The sequence below is a fragment of the Phyllobates terribilis genome, unplaced genomic scaffold (assembly GCF_046119375.1).
Source record: "Phyllobates terribilis strain yellow unplaced genomic scaffold, ASM4611937v1 Scaffold_3__8_contigs__length_932513732, whole genome shotgun sequence".
Lineage (NCBI taxonomy): Eukaryota > Metazoa > Chordata > Amphibia > Anura > Dendrobatidae > Phyllobates > Phyllobates terribilis.
In genome coordinates, this window is record NW_027362763.1 from 150,498,242 (window position 1) to 150,515,116 (window position 16,875).

Here is a 16,875-nt window from a genome sequence, read left to right on the forward strand (position 1 = left end):
ACTAGGCCACCCCAACACCTTGACTTTTTCCCTCTTGAACCAGGCCTTGGTTTTCTTGGCTGTGTGCTTTGGGTCGTTATCTTGTTGGAAGATGAAATTACGACCCATCTTAAGATCCTTGATGGAGGAGCGGAGGTTCTTGGCCAAAATCTCCAGGTAGGACATGCTATCCATCTTCCCATGGATGTGGACCAGATGGCCAGGCCCCTTGGCTGAGAAACAGCCCCACAGCATGATGCTGCCACCACCATGCTTGACTGTAGGGATGGTATTCTTGGGGTCGTATGCAGTGCCATCCAGTCTCCAAACGTCACGTGTGTGGTTGGCACCAAAGATCTCGATCTTGGTCTCATCAGACCATAGAACCTTGAACCAGTCTGTCTCAGAGTCCTCCAAGTGATCATGAGCAAACTGTAGACGAGCCTTGACATGACGCTTTGAAAGTAAAGGTACCATACAGGCTCGTCTGGAACGGAGACCATTGCGGTGGAGTACGTTACTTATGGTATTGACTGAAACCAATGTCCCCACTGCCATGAGATCTTCCCGGAGCTCCTTCCTTGTTGTCCTTGGGTTAGCCTTGACTCTTCGGACAAGCCTGGCCTCGGCACGGGAGGACACTTAAAAAGGCTGTCCAGGCCGTGGAAGGCTAACAGTAGTTCCATAAGTCTTCCACTTACGGATGATGTTCCCAACAGTGGAGACAGGTAGGCCCAACTCCTTGGAAAGGGTTTTGTACCCCTTGCCAGCCTTGTGACCCTCCACGATCTTGTCTCTGATGGCCTTGGAATGCTCCTTTGTCTTTCACATGTTGACCATGTCTGAGTGCTGTTCACAAGTTTGGGGAGGGTCTTAAATAGTCAGAAAAGGCTGGCTAAAGAGATCTTTAATCCACACATGTGAAGCGCATTATTCTTGGTGCCTGAACTACTTCTTAATACTTTAGGGGGACCAAACAGAATTCTTGTGGTTAGAGGGGTTGAATAATAAATGACACTCTGAATTAACTTTTAACGTTTAAAAAAAAAAAAAAAAAATTTGCTGCAGTGCATTTCCCACTTCCAGGCTGATCTACAGTACAAATGTCACAATGCCAAGTTAATTCCGCATGTGTCAACCAGCTAAATCTGCAGGGGGTTGAATACTTCTTGTAGGCACTGTATATATATATATATATACATATATATACAGTATACAGTATATATATATATATATATGTTGATAGTGGCTTGAATCAGTTGTTGGCTCTATACCTCGATCTGCCATCTTACATGGCAATTCGGAGTCATAAGTATTTTATCATGAGTTGATCCATCTAAAATTGGCTGCATAACCTAAAAATATTGAATGTCCATTCCCACTGTTAGAAAAAAGATTATGTTTAACATTGAATCATGCCAGCACTGTGTGGTGTATTGGAGAAGGGGATGGGGGATATTAGCATAACTAAGATGCAGGCCTTCAGAATTAACAATCACATCCACTATATGTACAGTATATTATAATAGCAAGGGTCTTGTGTAGAACCTGCCCCCATTGAAGAACTCAAAGCAGAAAAATATTGTCAGCATTTATATTTTATATAGGCTTACAAAAAATACTGTATCATTAAATGTCTAGTGTAATAATTAGTGTTGAGTGAGTATGCTCGACACTGCTCAGTACTAGCCCGAGCATCACCCTACTCGGGATGTTCGGCGAGCACCGAGCATTTCCGGGTTACCCGGGCGGGTAGCTCGGGTCTCATGTTTGGCGCTCTTTACAGAGCCAATGAACATGCAGAGACTGCCAGCCAGTCACTGTAATGCCGCAGCCATGTTGGTTGTGGGCATTACAGTGACTGGCTGGCCGCACAGCATCACCTCGAGTATTTAAAACCGGGCGCCGCCATCTTGGACACTGTCGCTCCGGATCAGACGGTGTAGGGAGACTGCTGCTGAGCTAGGGAGAGATTTATACTGCGAAATAGGTAGTGTAGGGTCTCTAAAGCCTGCAAAATCAAACAAACAGTCCTTCTCAGGACTAATATCCATCCCAGATATAAGGCAGGTAGGCAGGCAGGCTGTATAGGAGACGCAGTGGAATACCAGCAAACACTGCATTACAGTCCTGTGTGATGCTTTTCAAATTGCTAGACTTAGCCCCAGGTCGCAGGGGCCAGGAAAAATCCTTTTTTTTTCATCTAAATCCTCTTTTTTTTCTTTTTTCCTCACTCAGACTGTACTGTACTGTACTGTACTGTACTGTACCCGTCTTATTAACCTTTTGGTATCCCCCCCCCCCAAAAAAAAAAATTGAGTGTGTCTGTGAGTGTTCAGACAAAAATATATCTGTTTAAAAGAGTCTGGTGTAGGCCAGATAACTAGAACTGTGGTTTTGCATTTCCACGGTTCAAATCTCTGTATTATCCACTTTTTTGCCTTTTTTCCATAAGAAAAAAACATTTTGAGTGTCTCGCTGACTGTTCAGACACAAATATATCTGTTTAAAAGATTCTGGTGTAGGCCAGATAACTAGAACTGTGGTTTTACTCTTCCACAGTTCAAATCTGGGTGTAATCCACCTTTTTGAATAAAAAAAAGTTTCACTGTCTCGCTGACTGTTCAGACAGAAATATAGGTTTCTGTCAATTTTCAAAGACAATTATTTGTCATAACTTGTGCAGGAACCAACTAGAGGGACCGCCCTTTTAGACTTAATATTAACTAACAGGCCAGACAGAATAACAGGTGCAGGTCGGGGGGCACCTGGGAAATAGTGACCACAACATTATACAATTCCACATATGCTTCAGTAGGGTGCCCAGCAAGGGAGTCACAAAAACACTGAACTTCAGGGGGGCAAAGTTTGATCAGCTAAGAGATGCCCTTCACCTTATAGACTGGGATAGTATCTTCAGTAATAGGAGCACGGATAGAAAATGGGAAATTTTCAAAACAGTCCTACATAGTCACTGTAGAAGGTACATACCTTATGGGAATAAAAGGGCTAGGAATAGGAGAAAGCCAATGTAGCTAAATAAGGAAGTCAAGAGGGAAATGAAAAACAAAAAAAGGGCTTTCGGTAAACTTAAACAAGAAGGCAGCGAGGAAGCGCTAATATCTTATAGGGAAAAAAACAAAATCTGTAAGAAACAAATAAGAATAGCAAAAGAGGAGACAGAGAGACTAATTGCCAAGGAAAGTAAAACGAATCCCAAACTGTTCTTTAACTATATAAACAGTAAAAGGATTAAAACTGATGGAGTTGGCTCATTGAAAAATAACCTGGGTAAAATCATAGAGGGCGATGAGGGTAAAGCAAACCTACTCAATAGCTTCTTCTCCACTGTTTTCACAAAAGAAAACAATTTATCGGAGGAAATGCAGAGTGATAAAGTAAACCCTCCGCTAAATATCACCCACCTAACCCATGAGTAAGTTCAGAAACGCCTAAATAATATCAAAATAGACAAGTCACCAGGCCCAGAAGGCATACACCCCCGGGTACTAAAAGAATTAAGTAATGTGATAGACAGACCGCTGTATCTTATATTCAAGCACTCTTTATGGGCAGGGACTGTCCCACTGGCGCCAAGCAAATCTGGTACCAATATTCAAAAAGGGGTCTAAAAGCGACCCTGGGAACTATAGACCAGTAAGCTTAACGTCTGTTGTGGGTAAATTGTTTGAAGGATTTCTTAGAGATGCTATTGTAGAATATCTTAATGATAATAACTGTCTAACACCATATCAACATGGATTCATGAGGGATTGCTCCTGCCAAACAAACCTGATCGCCTTCTACAAGGAGGTGAGCTCACAGCTGGACCGGGGAGAGTCAGTGGATGTTGTATACCTTGACTTCTCCAAAGCGTTTGATACCGTGCCACACAAAAGGTTGGTATATAAAATGAGAATGCTTGGTCTGGGGGATAATGTGTGCAAATGGGTAAGTATCTGGCTGAGTGATAGAAAGCAGAGGGTGGTTATCAATGGAGTAAGCTCAGGGTGTGTCAGGGTTACTAGCGGGGTGCCTCAAGGGTCTGTCTTGGGCCCTATATTATTTAATATATTTATTAATGATCTAGTGCAAGGGTTGCATAGTAAAATAGCAATATTTGCCGATGATACTAAACTTTGTAAAGTAGTTAATACAGATGAGGATAGGGCACAGCTACAGGAGGATTTAGATAAATTGGGGAGTTGGGCCAAAAATGGCAAATGGGGTTCAATGCCGATAAATGTAAGGTCATGCACATGGGAAAGAAAAACAGCAGTCACCCATACATATTAAATGGAAAACCATTGGGGAAATCTGACAGTGAGAAGGACCTGGGCATCTTGGTTAACAGCAAATTAAATTGGAGTGCCCAGTGTCAGGCAGCAGCTGCGAAGGCAAATAGAGTTATGACATGCATCAGAAGTGGAATAGGGGCATATGATGAGAACATTGTTCTTCCTCTGTATAAAGCGCTGATAAGGCCGCTCTTAGAATATTGTGCACAGTTCTGGGCTCCGGTGCTCAGGAAAGACATATTGGAGCTAGAGAGGGTACAAAGGAGGGCGACTAAGGTAATAAAGGGAATGGAGGGACTAGAATACCCAGAGAGGTTGTCAAAATTAGGCCTATTTACGTTGGAAAAGAGAAGGCTTAGGGGAGACCTCATAAACATGTATAAATACATCAGGGGGCAGTACAGAGATCTCACCCATGACCTGTTTATACCAAGGATGGTGACAAAGACGAGGGGGCGCACAATGCGTCTGGAGGAAAGGAGCTTCCTGCACCAGCATAGAAGGGGATTCTTTACGGTCAGAGTCGTGAGACTCTGGAACTCTCTGGGAGAGGAAGTGGTGATGTCCAACTCACTTAATGAGTTCAAGAGAGGCCTGGACGCCTTTCTTGAGAACAATAAAATTACATCTTCTGCTTAGTGATAGTTAATTAATCCAGGGATTTAATCTGACTGCCATATTGGAGTCGGGAAATGAATTTTTCCTCAATGATGTAAATTTGCCTATAACTCATGGGTTTTTTTTTTGCCTTCCCCTGGATCAACGCTGTGGAATAGCTGCAGTGCACAAGAAATAGGCTGAACTGGATGGACGCTTGTCTTTTTTCGGCCTTATAAACTATGTAACTATGTAACTATATATCTGTTTAAAAGATTCTGGTGTAGGCCTGATAACTAGAACTGTGGTTTTGCAGTTCCACTGTTCAAATCTCTGTACTATCCACTTTTTTGCCTTTTTTCCATAAAATGAAACAGTTTGAGTGTCTTGCTGACTGTTCAGACACAAATATATCTGTTTAAAAGATTCTGGTGTAGGCCAGATAACTAGAACTGTGGTTTTCCTCTTCCACGGTTCAAATCTGGGTGCAATCCACTTTTTTGCCTTTTTTCCATAAAATAAAACAGTTTGAGTGTCTCGCTAACTGTTCAGACACAAATATATCTGTTTAAAAGAGTCTGGTGTAGGCCAGATAGCTAGAACTGTGGTTTTGCAGTTCCACGGTTCAAATCAAATCTCTGTATTATATACTTTTTAGCATTTTTTCCATATAAAAAAACATTTTGAGTGTCTCGCTGACTGTTCAGACACAAATAAATATTAAAGGAGTCTGGTGTAGGCCAGATAGCTAGAATTGTGGTTTTGCAGTTCCACAGTTCAAATCTCTGTATTATCCACTTTTTTTGCCTTTTTTCCATAAAAAAAACAGATTGAGTGTCTTGCTGACTGTTCAGACACAAATATATCTGTTTAAATGATTCTGGTGTAGGCCAGATAACTAGAACTGTGGTTTTCCTCTTCCACGGTTCAAATCTCCTTTCTATTACCCTTTTGCCATTGATAGTGCGAGTGTAAGCTGTTTTACTTCATTTACAATGGGCAAGGCGTGTGGCAAGGGACGTGGAACTGGACTTTCAGGTGGATGGTGCGTGCAGAGGACGGGGCTGTGGCCAAGGTGAAAATGTGCCACAACCAACAGCCACATCTTCTCGCTCCCAGTTCTTGACCGAATTACTAGGGAAGCACACAACAGCACCACTATTGCTAACTGATCAGTGTGAACAGGTGATTAATTGGATAGCAGATAATACTTCCAGTCAACTGGGCACCACCACCTCTGGTCTGTCTTCAAAATGGTCAAGTGTTAGTAGCCGTGAGTCTCGACTGCATATTTCTCCTCACCCTGATGCTCCTTCCTCCCACCATGCGTGGCGTCAGACAGCAACTGATCCCACAGTTGAACCTCTGAATAGCTGTTCACTGGTCCATTTTCATATTTGAGCTCCTCGCCTTCTCCAATTGAAGTGGTGATAGAGGAGATCCCTTGTAGAGATGGCCAAATATTTGAACAGCCACGGCCACAGGAAGGTGACTATGGCAATTTGTCATAAGAGGTGGACGATGACGAGACACAATTGCCATGAAGTGAGGAGGAGGACCATGGTGCAGAAGTGGAAGAGGAGGAGGTGGTGGATGATCTAGTAACTGAACCAATGTGGCAAAAGGACACGCAGAGCGAGGACTGCAGTACACAGGGGGAGGGAGGCAGAGTACCCCAACAGGCAGGAAGAAGCAGTGTGGTGGTCGCAGACAGAAGGCAGGCAACCGTTCCCCGTAACACCAACACGAGGGACGTTGCCAGTACAACCGGTAGGTCTTCCAGAGTCTGGAATTTTTTTAAAGACTCTGCTGATAACCCCAAAAAGGCCATTTGTAGCACCTGCCAGGCCAGCATCAGCAGGGGTGACAAAACTACCAGCCTGACCACCACCAGCATGATCAGGCACATGTCAGCAAAGCACCCGACATTGTGCAAAGATGGCCCCTCCTCTCAGTCTTCACTTGTTATGGCAGTTTCTCAAGAATAAGCATCAACATCCATGTCCACTTCCCACCGCAGCATTCAATTGTCCATTTCCCAGACCTTTGAACGAAAGCGCAAATTCGCAGCCAACGCCCCACAGGCCACAGTCCTAAATTCGCACATTTCACGACTGCTTGCATTGGAAATGCTGCCTTTTAGGCTGGTGGAGATGGAATCCTTCCACAACCTTATGGCGGTAGCTGTCCCTCGGTACTCGGTCCCCAGCCGACAGTATTTTGCCCGGTGTGCCATCCCCGCACTACACAAGCACGTGTCCCAAAACATCTGCCGCCCCCTCAACAACGCAGTTACTGGGAGAGTCCACCTGACAACGGACACGTGGACAAGTGCTTGTGGTCAGGGATGGTACATCTCCCTGACGGCACACTGGGTAAACATAGTGGAAGGCGGGACCCAGTCGGACAATGGGACGGAACACATCCTCCCCACACTGAGGATTGCGGGCCGTATGTCAGTCAGAGTTGCCCCCACAGTGTACAGCTCCTGCGCATCCTCCTCCTCCTCATGTTCAGCCTCCATCTCAGATATCACCACATCAGTTACAAGCTGGAAGCACTGCAGTACTGCCTCAGCCAAGCAGCAACAGGCTGTGCTGAAACTCATAAGCTTAGATGATAAACCTCACACTGCTTGTGAGTTGTGGACCGCTGTGAAACAGCAGGCAGATCTGTGGCTGAGACCGCTGAACCTACATCCAGGCATGGTCGTGTGTGACAATGGCTGTAACCTGGTGGCGGCTCTGAGGCGAGGCGAGATCACACACGTACCATGCCTGGCTCATGTGCTTAACCTCGTGGATCAGCGGTTTCTTAAATCGTACCCCGAGTTGCCAGATCTGCTCGTCAAAATACGCCGCCTGTCAGCTCATTTTTGGAACTCGGCCACAGCTTCCGCCGCACTTGTTGTGTTGCAGCAGCTTTTGCAGCGTCCAGCACACCGCCTGGTGTGTGATGTCCCCACAGGTTGTAACTCTACCCTTCACATATTGCAAAGGACTTGTGAGCAGAAGAGAGCATCTGTGGAGTACCAGCTGCAACAAGGCCGTCAATATTCAGGTCAGACTCCACACATAAGACCCTAGTAGTGGACCTGGATGTCTGACGTATGTACCATCCTGACAAACTTTGAGGAGTCCACCAAGATTGTGAGTGGCGATGACGCCATCATTAGCGTCAGCATCCCACTTGTCTGTCTTTTGCAACGCTCTCTTCAGAGAATTAAAGAGGAGGCATTGCAGCCAGAGTATGATGAGAAGGATCAAGAAGCCGTAGCGGGTGATTACACACAGCCCAGTCTCATCTCATCCCAACATACATTGGGGGACAATAAGAGAGAGGAGGAGGAGGAGGAAGAACAGGAGCTGGTATCATGCACTGTAGACGGTAGTACCTGTACAACTCTTATACCGTCGGTTCAGCGTGGGTGGCCAGAGGACAGGGGGAGGAGGAGGAGAGCATGGTCAGTCGTCATCTTGGTGAGGACACAGACGTCTTGCCCGTTACCAGTCTGGCATGCATGGCTGACTTTATGTTACGCTGCCTTAACCGTGACCCTTGCGTTGTCAAAATGTTGGGTGACAGTCATTACTGGTTGTTGACACTTTTAGACCCCCGCTACAAGGAGAACTTTCACTCTCTTATTCCTGAGGTGGAGAGGTCTACAAAAATGGGGCAGTACCAGAAGGCAGAACTGTTAAAAAAAATTCCCATCTGAACACGCTAGCGGCTGAGGTCACAGTTTGTTGCCCAACCAAGGCGTACAGGCGAAAGAGACGCAAGTCCAATCCAGCAGAGGCAGAGGAACACTGTCAACGTTCTTGTACAGTTTTCTGAGACCCATCCAGCTTACAGGGTCTGAGGCGCGGGGTATTCTCACAAGGAGTGGAAAGTTTCAAAAGATGGTGAGGGAGTACCTTGCCAACTGTACCAGCATCCTCCGTGCTTCCTCTGTGCATTTTAATTATTGGGTATCCCAGCTGGACACTTGGAATGAACTCGCTCTTTATGCCTTGTAGGTCCTGGCCTGCCCTGCCGCTAGCGTGTTATCGGAGCGTGTTTTTAGTGCCTCTGGGGGAATTATAACTGATAAGCGCACTCGCCTGTCAACTGTCAATGCGGACAAGCTCACCCTTATCAAAATGAACAAGGGCTGGATTGGGCCAGACTTCTCATCACCACCAAATGACAGCAGAGTAACATAAAGTCAAATCCACTGTGTTATTTCGAGAGGTGTATTCCCATGCACCGCTTCACACCCACACATGGGTATATGCTTCCTCATTTCAGCTGTATTTTGCTCTTCTCCTTATCCTCAGCCTCCACCACCACTATACCACCAGGGTGACTGTGGTTCGTGTTGCCCGCTTTGGAAGTTCCTCCGTCCTAATTTTTGGCAGATTTTGCTTGGAAGGCATAGGCAAAGACTATGAGAGACCCACTCCCCAATAAGGGGATTAATGTTTTTAATATGCTGTACTGCATGGCTCTTGTAAGGGGCATTGCAAGTTCCTCCATCCTAATTTTTGGCAGCTTTTGCTTGCAAGGCATAGGCAAAGACTATTGGAGACCCACTCCCCAAAAATGGGAATAATGTTTTTAATGTGCTGTACTGCATGGCTCTTGTAAGGGGCATTGCAAGTTCCTCCATCCTAATTTTTGGCAGCTTTTGCTTTGAAGGCATAGGCAAAGACTATGGGAGACCCACTCCCCAATAATGGGAATAATGTTTTTAATATGCTGTACTGCATGGCTCTTGTAAGGGGCATTGCAAGTTCCTCCGTCCTAATATTTGGCAGTTTTTGCTTGGAAGGCATAGGCAAAGACTATGGGAGACCCACTTCCCAATAACGGGAATAATGTTTTTAATATGCTGTACTGCATGGCTCTTGTAAGGGGCATTGCAAGTTCCTCCGTCCTAATTTTTGGCAGCTTTTGCTTGGAAGGCATAGGCAAAGACTATCGGAGACCCACTCCCCAATAATGAGAATAATGTTTGTAATATGCTGTACTACATGGCTCTTGTAAGGGGCATTAAAATCATCTTGTTAACCTACTGTGACCTCCACGTCTCTTCCAAGGGTCATTGATATTGTCTTTTTATTCCACTGCGACCTCCACCATTCTTCCGAGGGTCATTGATATTGTCTTTTTATTCCACTGCGACCTCCACCACTCTTCCAAGGGGCATTAAAACCGTCTTGTTAAACCACTCTGAACTCCAGATCTCTTCAAAGGGGCATTAATACCGTCTTTTTAAGCTACTGTGACCTCCACGTCTCTTCCAAGGGGCATTAAAACCGTCTTGTTAAACCACTCTGAACTCCACGTCTCTTCCAAGGGGCATTAAAACCGTCTTGTTAAGCTACTGTGACCTCCATGTCTCTTCCAAGGGGCATTAGAACCATCTTGTTAAGCTATTGTGACCTCCACGTCCCTTCCAAGGGGCATTAAAACCATCTTGTTAGACCACTCTGAACTCCACGTCTCTTCCAAGGGGCTTTAAAATCGTCTTGTTAAGCTACTGTGACCTCCACGTCTCTTCCAAGGGGCATTAAAACCACCTTGTTAAACCACTCTGAACTCCACGTCTCTTCCAAGGGGCGTTAAAACCATCTTGTTAAGCTACTGTGACCTCCACATCTCTTTCAAGGGGCATTATAACTGTCTTGTTAAGCTACTGTGACCTCCACGTCTCTTCCAAGGGGCATTGTTATTGTCTTTTTATTCCACTGGGACCTCCACCGCTCTTCCAAGGGGCATTGATATTGTCATTTTTTTCCACTGGGACCTCCACGTCTCTTCCAAGGGGAATTAAAACCGTCTTGTTAAACCACTCTGAACTCCACGTCTCTTCCAAGGGGCATTAAAACCATCTTGTTAAGCTACTGTGACCTCCACGTATTTTCCAAGGGGCATTGATATTGCCTTTTCATTCCACTGCGACCTCCACCACTCTTCCTAGGGGAAATGATATTGTCTTTTTATTCCACTGGGACCTCCACCACTCTTCCAAGTGGTATTGATATTGTCTTTTTATTCCACTGGGACCTCCACATCTCTTCCAAGGGGTATTAAAACCGTCTTTTTAAGCTACTGTCATCTCCACGTCTCTTCCAAGGGGCATTAAAACCATCTTGTTAAACCACTCAGAACTCCATGTCTCTTCCAAGGGGCATTAAAACCGTCTTGTTAAGCTACGGTGACTTCTACGTCTTTTCCAAGGGGCATTAAAACTGTCTTGTAAACCACTCTGAACTCCACGTCTCTTCCAAGGGGCATTAAAATCATCTTGTTAAGCTACTGTGACCTCCATGTCCCTTCCAAGGATCATTGATATTGTCTTTTTATTCCACTGGGACCTCCAGCACTCTTCCAAGGGCATTGACATTGTCTTTTTATTCCACTGCGACCTCCACCACTCTTGCAAGCGGCATTGATATTGTCTTTTTATTCCACTGGGACCTTCACCACTCTTCCAAAGAGCATGGATATTGTCTTTTTATTCCACTGGGACCTCCACGTCTCATCCAAGGGGCATTAAAACCGTCGTGTTAAACCACTCTGAACTCCACGCCTCTTCCAATGGGCATTAAAACCGTCTTGTTAAGCTACTGTGACCTCCATGTCTCTTCCAAGGGGCATTGATATTGCCTTTTTATTCCACTGCCACCTCCACCAGTCTCCCAAGTGCCATTAATATTGTCTTTTTATTCCACTGGGACCTCTACATCTCTTCCAAGGGGCATTAAAATCGTCTTGTTAAGCTACTGTGACCTCCACGTCTCTTCCAAGAGGCATTAAAACCGTATTGTTAAACTACTCTGAACTCCACAGCTCTTCCAAGGGTCATTGAAATGTTGTTTTTAATTACCTCTAACCTCCACGACTCTTCCAACGGGCATTGCATTTCCTCCTAATTTTAGTCAGCTTTTGCTTTTCAATGCATAGGTGAACACTAAGGGAGACCCACTCCCCAATAATGGGTAGAAGGTTTTTAGTACGCTGTAATCCATGTCTGTTTCTAGGGGCATTGCAGTTCCTCATAATTTTTGGAAAGCCTTCCATTCACTGCTTAGGCCAACAGTGTACAGGAGACCCAGTTGCTGTAAATGGAAAAAACGGTTTACTTAAGGACCTCTGACCTCCATGTCACTTCCAAGGGGCATAGGAGTGCCTCGAAATTTTTGGTAGGCATTGCACTCACTGCATGCCCTATTATTGTGTAGCCGAACCGCTCCTTTTGGTACAGAAACATATCCTGCAAGACATGTGTGGTTGACTGGCCTGATATTGATGTGAATGGTCCCTGTTCCTCCTGCTCTTTCTCCTTTGCCACCACCTCATCCATCATTCATCACCTGAAGCTTTGTTTTAACGGGAGTCATAGATCTGGGATAATAGCAGGAAAACATCCAGCAATTCTCGGAGGTGGTAGGATATGCGTCAAAACGCTGACCACCTCAGGCCTAGCCGCTACTACATACATGCGCTTGCACTCCAAGGAACAGAAAGCTAAGGAGATGGATGGCCTCATGATCATGAATAATTTACTCATTGTGTAGGAGGCCGAACACTGCTGCTGTCTACCTTCTGAACTTTGTGTTGAAGCCTGATTGACCAAGGGCCCGCAATCCTCTATGTTTGGAGGACGTGTTGCAACCCAGTGTCCAACTGTTTCCCGGCTTCCACAATATTAACCCAGTGTGAAGGCGTCAGTGAGATGGACCATCCCTGGCCACATTCACTGGTCCACGTGTTTGTGGTTAGGCTATCCTTCCCACTAAATGCAATGGGGAGTGCACAGGTAATGTTTTGGTATGCGCGCTTGAGTATAAGGCGCACCGGGACAAATAGGGGCGGCTGGGGACCGTTTATGGACACCCGGCCGCCCCCAGGCGGCTGGGTACCGTGTGTAGGCACCCGTCCGCGGGGCGGCTGGGGACCGAATATGGACACCCGGCCGACCCCTGGCGGCTGGGGACCAAGCGTGAACATCCGCCCGCCGGGGGCGGATGGGGACTGAGTATGGATACCAGGCCGCCGACGCAGCCATGACATGGTGGCCAGATTCCGCCTCCACATGCCGAAAAGGCCCAATTTCAAGTGCAAGCAAGCAAGCAGTATGGTATTGTAGCCCGGTGGGTGGGTGTATGGCAGGCTTCATACTTGCGCTTGCATTGCAAGGAATGGGGGAGGTACAATTGAACACTGCCCTGGGACAAGGGCTTGCACAGGGATAGTTGCAAGTCTGCATCTTCTGATGCGGAAAGGATCACTTCTGATAGGCACACTTTTTGGCAGTGACCTGGGTGTTAAAGATGCTTCCAGGGGTCTTCCCCATGCTGTTCGCATGTCTTTTCAGAACTATATGCATGTGTCACACAGCACATGGCCAGATAAGGTGGTAAAATCTTAAAATGACATTTCCCGGTGAATGCATTTGTCACGGTTGAAAGCAATACAAAAGTGCAAAAACGCATCAAAAATGCTACTTTAAAACATAGCCCAAGTTGTGGAGGAGTATTTTTGTTTTTGGTTATTTATTTTACCTTATACACAAGTCTCCACCCTGGAAAGGATGTTCCTTAACATATTTCACAGGAAAGCAGTTTCAGTTTTGTTTTTGAACGTTTTATTGTGAGCCCGTAAAAGTGGCTTAATACCTCTGACCACATTGTTGACAGCAGTGACCTGGGGGTCAGAAATGCTTCCTGGGGAGATCCCCATGCTGTCCCCATGTCATTTGAGCACTGTCACTATCATTTTGGGCACTTTTTAGGCTTTCTACAGACTGCCGGGGGTGCCGCCGCAAAAATGCTCGGGTCTCCCATTGACTAACATTGGGATCGTTGCTTGGGTCGAGCACTCGAGTATCAGGGTGAGCTCGGCCCGAGCTTTGAGCACCCGAGCATTTTACTGCTCGCTCAACACTAGCAATAATCAGATTAGTAGTGCAGAAAAGAAAAATCTATTGAGTTTACCACATTTTAGTAGTAATGGTTATCCTATCAGCCCTGAGGCCATGGATGCCAGATACCATTATTAATTAACTGTCACAATACTGGCATAGAACTGCTGGAAACCAGTGGCAGTTGGAGCACGAGCCAAACAGCAAGCGATAGTAAAAGTTGTTGTAGTTGGCAACAGGAGTTGTAGGAAACAATCTGTAGATAGGTGAGAACAATCCAGGTAAGAATGTTCAGGAGGTTAGAGACTGGAAACTAGGTTAACAGCAGCCTCCAGTGGTAAAGTGTGCGACTGCAGCACAATTATTAAGGTGAATAATAGCCGCCACCAGTGGTCAAATTGTAGAAGGACAACTGGAACACTGACATTAGCAGCAATTGTAGAAAATTTTTTGAAAAAACCCCATAAAAAAGTGATCCCATATGGAAGAAGAACTAACACCCAAGGGCATACTATATGCTAGAAATGCGTCAGTTTTTCATCCATAAGGGATCACTTTTTGATTGTTATTTCAATAAGGATTGAGGATTTTAATGGTGCATGTGCTGAAAATCCTTTCTTTTCAACCTGATAAGTAGTAGGATATTTATCAATTATCTCCTCATCAAAGGACGAAAGGTGCTTTTACACAAGCAAATTTCTCCCCATAATGGACAAAGATTAACAGTATAAAAAGTCGATCAGCACATGTTTAATTTTACTCAGTCTGATGAAAGCCTTATAACGGGTTTCACAGCTTGTATGCGGTCAGCAGAATATCCTCTGCTTACATGAAGAAATATCCAATCGTAAGTGATTACTTTTTATCTATTTGCCACTGTTTACATGGTGCAATTATCGAGAATGAATGCTCATTCGGCTAATCATCTGCTCAAATATAAGGGACTTTGGAGCAGCAGACAATCTATGGGAATGATATGGCATGTAGTCCAAGGAGGTGAAAAGTGCATATAGTATCTAGTATGTAAACAAATTGCCACAAAATACATAGTTATTGTAACAGCCTTTGCCAGCGTCCCTGCATGGTTCCTCTGCTCCCTCCAAGCAGTGACGCCAATATACTCACCACTCCAGCTGAACTTCTCTCCCTCCTTTCCTAGTGGATCCCGTACTGAGTCCAGGCAGCGCACCTAGTGCACATGCTCCCCTGCTCTTAAAGGGGCAGTGCACCACATAGTAAAATTTCCCCAGCCAACAGCTGGGAGGCATTTAGTAAATGAGTACACCTGCAAGATAGCTCCCAGTCAATAGTGGGGGGACAACTTGCATAATAGCCACCAACCCCAATAGGGAGGTGCCTGAGTATCCCCTATAGTTAGTTTGTTAGTGGTGTGGTGTGTGCAACTGTATGTTGTCAGGTCCCCCATCCTTAATCCGTCAGTTATTCCTTTATCCTGTGTCCTGAACCCGAACACCTGGTCCTTGCATGGCCAGGGTCCTGAACCTGAACCCCTTGGTCCTTGTGTGACCAGTCCTGAACTCGTAGTCCCTGGTCCTAGTATGGCCAGTGCCTGACCTTCATCTCCCGGTCTGTGTGCGGCCGGTGCCAGTACCAGTATCCGAGACCTTTGTGTCTGTACATGTGCCTTCGAATTATCCATGTATCCGGACTGCTAAAACAAGTCTCTGAAGCAGCTCAGTCTGAACATAGCCTGAGACCATGTCAGCAAACCTGACGCCTGGTGTCAGCAGCTGCAGTACCGGTGACTGCCTAGAAGTGGTACCTGGTGGCTACCTGCAGCCCAGCCTGTCTCCACCATCAGGTGCTCCAGTGAACACCAGGTAGCTGCTTAGATATGCCCCTTCCTATGCAGGTTCGGTCCTGTGGCAAAGTGGGTCCACTTGCGGGTGTGACAGACCTAAAATGATAACTTTGGTGAAAGGTTTACAATAGTCACTTCACTTTTCATCTTAGATGGCAGGATTGTATCGACCAAATTGGAACTATTTGGAAGTATGAAATGGGAGAGTCTGGGGGGTATATATTTGTGTGCAGATATTGCAGAACAATATATATCTGGGGGTATGTGTTTTGTCACTATGTTTTGGGGTACTAAAGTTTTATGGTGATCATGCTGTTGGGAAGGTAATTAACATTTTATTGTGAGGCTCAGCATTTTGGTGGGTTTAAACCATCTATGGCTATAAAGTTAGGGATCTGTGCCTCCTGTATTTGTAATACAGTGATGTGCATTCACCCTTAGCAGCTTGAAACTTTATTTATTTATTTTACTCACTTATATGGCACCATTAATTCCACAGCACTTTACTGACATTATCATCACTCTCCCCATTGCGGCTCACAATCTAGATTCCCTATTAGTGTGTCTTTGGAGTGTGGGAGGAAACCAGAGTACCCGGAGGAAACCCACACAAATGCAGAGAGAACATACAGGGAGTTTTTTGGCTAAAACAGTTAATTTTTATTATTCATGCTTCTTCAGGTGGTTAAATTGATAAACACATGATTTAAACCCCTGAGGAAGCAAGAATACTACATGCGAAACGTGCATTGGGGATTATATGTTTCTGATGACCAGGCTAGATACATTATTTTCTGCCAGATATATGTGAATACGTACATACTGGGAATCTAGTACTTTTTGACCACTGTGTTAATTATTTGCAAAGTATATATAGTATTTCCAATATGCCTAGCTCATTTGTCTATAGATGTAGTATTGATTTTCCACTTTGCTGAAAAATTACACATTACATCATAGAAATATGCAATTTTCACTATGTATATGTTAATAGGTACTTGTTGATATTTGAAATTTCTTCTATTGTATTGACTATCTGTAAACTTTCAATGTACTTATCCCACTTTTAATATACATTGCCTGGCTACCAGTGTACTGGTATTTGTCTTCCTATATACAGTATTTTTTACTTTTATACATGGTATATGTATCTGTAATAAGAGTTAATTGTTTTAGCCTTACAACTAGAGATGAGCGTTGTTCTACTCGAACTGTTCGCCAATCTCAAATTCGAGCTGTTTTGTGCGGTGTTCGAGCCGGTCGGCGAA